Genomic DNA, 6921 nt, shown 5'->3' on the forward strand with positions numbered 1-6921 from the left:
TGAGACCCTACCTCAAAAAAGAAAAGAAAGAAAAAGAAAAGAAAAGAAAAAGGCTTTAACACAGTAATAAAAATAAGTTGGGTTAGCTAGGTGTGGTGATGCTCGCCTTGAATCCCAGCACTCAGGAGGCAGAGGTAGGAGGATCACCATGAGTTTGAGGCCACCCTGAGACTACATAGTGAATTCCAGGTCAACCTGGGCTAAAGTGAGATCCTACCTCGAAAAACCAGGAAAAAAAAAGTTGGGTTACTAAGAGTTCACTATACCTGAAGGGTGTAGCTCGGTTGTAGAGCACACGTCAAGCATGAATGAGGCTCCAGGCTCAATCTTCAGAAACCCTATCCCTCGAAGACATTTTTACAATGTTAGATGTCATGATAATTCACAGGAGTAAGGCCATGAGCAAAGGGCTAATCATGATGCCTTCAGGGAATCCTGAAAAGCCGTGGTTTTCAGAGCACTTAGGAAAAGGGACATTTAATCAAGAATAAACACTGAGGGGCTGGAGAGATAGCTTAGCAGTTAAGGTACTTGCCTGTGAAGCCTAAGGACTCAGGTTCAGTTTTACAGGACCCACATAAGCCAGATACACAAAATGCATCTGGAGTTCATTTGTAGCAGCTAGAGGTCCTGGCACACCCATTCTTTCTCCCTCTCTCTCCCCTCTCTGGTTGGAAATAAATAAATAAGAATAAAATGGTTTTTTAAACATTTTATTTATTTATTTGAGAAAGACAGAGACAGAGAGGCAGATAGAGAGAAAGAGAATGGTAACTCCAGGGTCTCCAGCCACTGCAAACGAATGCCAGACTTATGTGCCACCTTGTGCATCTGGCTTATGTGGGTCCTATGGAATCTAACTGTGGTTCTTAGGCTTTATAGGAGAAGTACCTTAACCACTAAGCCATCTCTCCAGACCAAGAATAAAAGTATTTTTCAAAAGGAATTAACACTGAGACCTGAGGACATGAACAGTGAAAGGCACTTGCTTGAAAAAGTCTATTGGCCTGGGTTTGATTCCCCAAACCCAGTACCCATGTAAAGCCAGATGCACATGTCTGGAGTTCATTTGCAGTGGCAAGAGATCCTGGCACACCCATTCTCTTTCTCTCTCAAAAAAAAAAAACAAATATATATTCTGTTTTGTTTTGGTTTTTTGAGGTAGAGTCTTGATCTAGCCCAGGCTAACCTGGAATTCACTGTGTAGTCTCAGGTTGGCCTCAGACTCACAGTGAGCCTCCTACCTCTGCCTCCTGAGTGCTGGGATTAAAGACATGTACCACCATGACTGGCAAAAAAATATTTAAAAAAATAAATAAGTACTAAATTGCAGCACAGACTTATGTGAGAAGTATCAAGAAGAATAAAACCTAGAACTAAGCTTAACCAAAATAAGGACAGCTGAAAAGACTCTTAAATCTATATTTAGAATCAGGAAGAGAGAGATAAAAAAGAAAGGTATGGGATGATGCTTGGGGCAGATGATGTAATACTCAAGCATGATAAAGCAAAATTGCTCAGCTTCTGTTTTATTTTCATCTCCATTACCAGTAGATATCTTTGAGCTAGGACATATTTTCTACACACACACACATATACACATATACATTTACTTATATACATATACACATATGACACGCATATATAAATATATATATGTATATAGACATGGAACTAAGAATGGATTTGACTCACTTATTTGTACCAGACTGAGTGGCTTAGAAAGGCACACTATGTGAATCCGGCAGACTGTTTCTTTCTTTTCTTTTCTTTTTCTTTTTTTTGAGGCAGGGTCTTGCTCTAGTACAGGCTGCGCTGGAATTCATTATGTAATCTTTGAGGTAGGGTCTCGCTCTAGTACAGGCTGAGCTGGAATTCACTATGTAATCTCAGTATGGCCTCGAACTCACAACAATCCGTCTACTTCTGCCTCCTGAGAGCTGTCATTAAAGGTAAAGACAGGGACAACCACACTGGCTAACTAGGTTTGCTAAGTGAGGCTTCAAAGGGAAGTATAAAAAAGTATAAGAGAGTGGTCTGGGGAACATTGAGGAAGAGAGGGCAGAAAGAATGTAAGAGCCACAGAATGGCTAGGAATACCCTGAGGCACAGTCCCCATCCCTTACGTCATACAGACTGGCAAAAGCCTTCATGACCCCACGGTCATCCCATAACCCCATTGAGGAGAGTCCCTAGGGTAATGGAAGTTGATACAAGGGTATAAATGTGTATGACCTGTTAGAATATATTTTAAAAAGTTGTGGAGGGATGGCTTAGCAGTTAAGGCATTTGCCTGCAAAGCCAAAGGAGCCAGGTTCTATTCCCCAGGAGCCACATTAGCCAGATACACAAGGGGGCACACGCATCTGGAGTTCATCTGTAGTGGCTGGTGGCCCTGGTACACTCATTCTCTCTCTCCCTCTTTCTCTTTCAAATAAATAAATAAAAATCTTTTTTAAAAATTAAAAAAAAAATTTCAGGACTGGAGAGATGGCTTAGCGGTTAAGGCACTGGCCTGTGAAGCTTAAAGACCCATCTTTGATGCTCCAGATCCCACATAAGCCAGACACACAAGCACGCAAGGTCATACATGTACACAAGGTGGCACACGCTTCTGGAGTTTGATTGCAGTGGCAAGAGGCCCTGGCACACCAATTCTCTTTCTTTCTCTGTCTCTCTCTCTCTTGCATTCAAAAAAATTAATAATTTTTTAAATAGTATAGGAAAGACAAAGACCGTGCTAGAGAAATAGACTTGGAAGCTGATACAGAGGAAAGAGTGTGCCCATAATCCAAAGGAAACAGAAAACAGGGTATCAATATAAAAAAAAAAAAAAGCTATTGGCAGCAATAAGAGAGCAGACAGGCGAACCGGGCTGGCATGCGTGTGCCAGGAGCTCTTCTGGCTCCTTAGTGCCTGGCCTCTCGTCTCATTCCGACACCCTTCATGAGCACGGAGACGCAATCCTACAGCTCTTCCGATGTGGCAGATAAGACTTTGCTCGCCTATGGGTGGGTGGGCCTCTAGTAAGAGGAGCAGGTGAGATGTGGCCCTTGGGTCTGTGTAGCACCAGTTTGTCTCTGTTCATCATGTGCCCAAGAGGGCAGAGTCGGGTGAAGGTGCTGATAGGAGAGCCTGCGTCAAGGGGCTGGAATCTGATGCTGGGACAAGCTTCCCTGAACAAGGAGACACGAGGGCAAAGGTTTGAGGGCACAGATAAATTAGTGCGTTTGGGGCTGGAGAGATGGCTTAGCGGTTAAGCGCTTGCCTGTGAAGCCTAAGGACCCCGGTTCGAGGCTCGGTTCCCCAGGTCCCACGTTAGCCAGATGCACAAGGGGGCGCACGCGTCTGGAGTTCGTTTGCAGAGGCTGGAAGCCCTGCCGCGCCCATTCTCTCTCTCTCCCTCTATCTGTCTTTCTCTCTGTGTCTAGCAGTGGCTAGAGGTCCTGGTCCACCCATTTGGTCTTTCTCTCTGCCAGGTGTGCTGGCACATGCCTTTAATCCCAGTACTTGGGAGGTCAAAGTAGGAGGATTCTGTGAATTTGAGGCCAGCCTGGGCTAGAACAAGATCTTACCTCAAAAAACAAAACAAAACAAAACAGTTGGGCTGGAGAGATGGCTTAGTGGTTAAGGCACTTGCCTGCAAAGCTAAAGGACCTCGGTTCAACTCCTCAGGACCAACATGAGCCAGATGCACAACGTGGTGCACGCATCTGGAGTTTGTTTGCAGTGGCTGGAAGCCCTGGCACACCCATTATCTCTCTCTCAAATAAATAAACAAAAATAAACTATTTTTTAAAGTTATATTATGTTTTTAGTTTAAGTCAATAGCCAGAGTTTAAACAAGTCACTACAAACACCATAATGTACTATGACTGTTTCTTCTCTTTCAACTGTAAAGTTAAAATAGATTTGTCTTGTCAAATAAATAAAATGAAAATAAAATACAGTTTAAAAAAAAAAAAGAATGCTGTTCACCTTTTTTTTTTTTTTTTTAAAGATAAGAGTCTCTCACTGCTTGGAGCTCACCAAGTAGACTAGACTGGCTGCCTTGCAAGCACTTTACCAACTGAGCTCTCTCTAGCCCTGTAACTATTCAACCATGAAAAGAGGGCTATACAGATGCAGACGGTGGCACATGCATCTGGAGTTCATTTACAGTAACTGGAGGCCCTGGTGTACCCATTCTATATCTACCTCTCTCTGTCTCTTTTTTATCTCTCTTCCAAATAAATAAATAAAATTTTTAGAAAAGATGCAAAGAAAAATATTTTATTCAATTTGGTGTTTAGTGATATAGTAGATTTACATTCTTGTTTATGGTTCTTATGACCAGTAATTCATGAGCTGACACCTGAGTGGAATTCCTGTAAAGAGAGAGAGAGAGAGAATGGACTTAATGGAGAACAGTATCTGCTGCAGTCAGCTTTGCATTGCTGGCAGAATTCACCTAACTAAGAGCAGTTTGTGAGAGAAAAAGGTTTATTTTGGCTTACAGACTAGAGGGGAAGCTCCACAATGGCAGGAAAAATGATGACATGAGAAGAGGGTGGACATCACCCCCTTACCAACATGAGATGGACAACAGGAACAGGTGAGTGTGCCAAACACTGGCAAGGGGACACTGGCTCTAATACCCATAAGCCTGTCTCCAACAATACACTGCCTCCAGGAGGTGTTAATTCTCAAATCTCCATCAACTGGGAACCTAGCATTCAGAACACCTCAGTTTATGGGGGGACACCTGAATCAAACCACAACATTCCACCCCTGGCTCCCATAAACTGTTAACCATCCATGATGTAAAATCCAATGCATTCAGTACAACTTTCAAAGTCCTCACATTTTTTTTTTATCAGTCCTAATGATGTTCAAACATTCCCATATTCAGAGATCTTTGAACTGAGTCATAATACTAAAAAAATCCCCCCCCAAAAAACCTATAATGGCACAGAATAAACATTGACACTGCAAAAGATAGCATTGGGCATAGCAAAGAAATATTCAACCAATACAAGATTTAAAACAACCAGAGCAAAAAAAAAGCACAAAAAACCAAAACCAAAAAAAAAAAAAAAAAAACAACCAGGGCAAACATCAAACTCTGTAGTTCCAAGACCAACAACTCTAGCCAGTGACAAATCTCTAAGTCTGGTAATCCTAACCAGCAACAAGTCTCTAATTCTGCCCCTCAAGCTAGGCTACTTACAGTCCTGGAAAACTTCATATAGGGCCAGCAGCTTTCCTTAGCAGCCACCTCGTGGCATCTCCACTGGGTCTCCACTGTAATCCATGGCTCATCCTCATGGTTCCATTGGGTCTCCATGCAGGCATCCAGAAAACCTGCTACATACTGCCCATGGCCATTTCCAAAACACAAGACTGCATTGCAAACTCAATAACTCTCTCTTTCCTGCATTTCTTATACTCCATAATACCAGGTAGGGTGCCAATTTGATAACGGGGGGAGGAGTAAAGCAGACTTTGAAGAACAAGACATTTCTTCAGCATTCAGGCCCCTTCAAAAGACTACATTCTTTCTGTTTCCCAATGCAGGTCAGCTGGCCCAATCTCAATGGTTATAATCTCCCAATTGCAGATGAACAGGCAGTAGTTTCAGCCTAAAGATTTCTTTCTGTGCCATAATCTTCTGCTCACACCAGTCCATTTCTACACAATGCAACCCTGCACAAATTCTCAGGACACAAGCATAACAGCAAGCCTCTCACACAAACTATTTCTAGCCCAGTTCAGGAAAAGCTCTTTCTCACCCTCATAAGCTATAGCTGATAGTCCATATTCTTACTGCATTCAGGTCTTTTAACTCTGACCAGAATATTCTATCAAGCTGTACTTATAGCACTGCAAGGCATCTCTTAGGCCAAGGTTTCAAGTCCTTCCATATTTCTCTTGAAAGTCAGCTCCAAAAGGCCAAAGCCAGTCAGGTGTCTAGCAGCAAATAACCCTACTCCTCGGTACCAACATTACTGCTGCAGTCAGGTTCACATTGTTGGCAGAAATCATCTGACCAGGAGGAGCTTGTGGGAAAAAAGGGTTTATTTAGGCTTACAGACTCAAGGGTAAGATCCACAATGGCAGGGAAAATGACGACATGACCAGAAGGTGGACATCACCCCCTCGCCAATATCAGGTGGACAACAGGAACAGGAGAGTGTGCCAAATACTGGCAATGGGATACTGACTATAATACTCATAAGCCCACCCTCAACAATACACTGCCTCCAGGAGATATTAATTCCCAAATCTCCATCAGCTGGGAACCTAGCATTCAGAATACCTGTTTATGGGGGACACCCGAATCAAACCACCATAGCATCTTTTATTCAACATTTACAGAACATCTGCTAATGTGACAGGTACTGTGTTATGTGTTAGGAATACTAAGCTAGAAAACTGACAAAAGTTTCTACTTGGGTGTAATTTATATTTTAGCAAATAAGTTCTTCAATAAAGTAACAAATAAATTACTTTAAAAAAAAAAAAAGAGGGCTGTAGAGATGGCTCAGTTGGTAAAGTGCCTGCTGTGCTACTCTAAGTACTTGAGTTCGGATCCCCATATCCCACATAAAAGCCAGAAGCTGGGCTGGAGAGATGGCTTAGCGGTTAAGCGCTTGCCTGTGAAGCCTAAGGACCCCGGTTCGAGGCTCGATTTCCCAGGATCCATGTTAGCCAGATGCACAAGGGGGCGCACGTGTTTGGAGTTCATTTGCAGTGGCTGGAGGCCCTGGAGAGCCCATTCTCTCCCCCCCTCTGCCTCTTTCTCTATCACTCTCAAATAAATAAATAATAATAAACAAAAATTTTTTTTAAGCCAGAAGCTGTGGCATGCATGCCCTTGCACTCTTAAACACTTGTGCATTCAAGCACACACACTAATCCAATAAGTAAATAAATATATAA

Source organism: Jaculus jaculus, chromosome 10 (genome assembly GCF_020740685.1).
Source record: "Jaculus jaculus isolate mJacJac1 chromosome 10, mJacJac1.mat.Y.cur, whole genome shotgun sequence".
NCBI lineage: Eukaryota > Metazoa > Chordata > Mammalia > Rodentia > Dipodidae > Jaculus > Jaculus jaculus.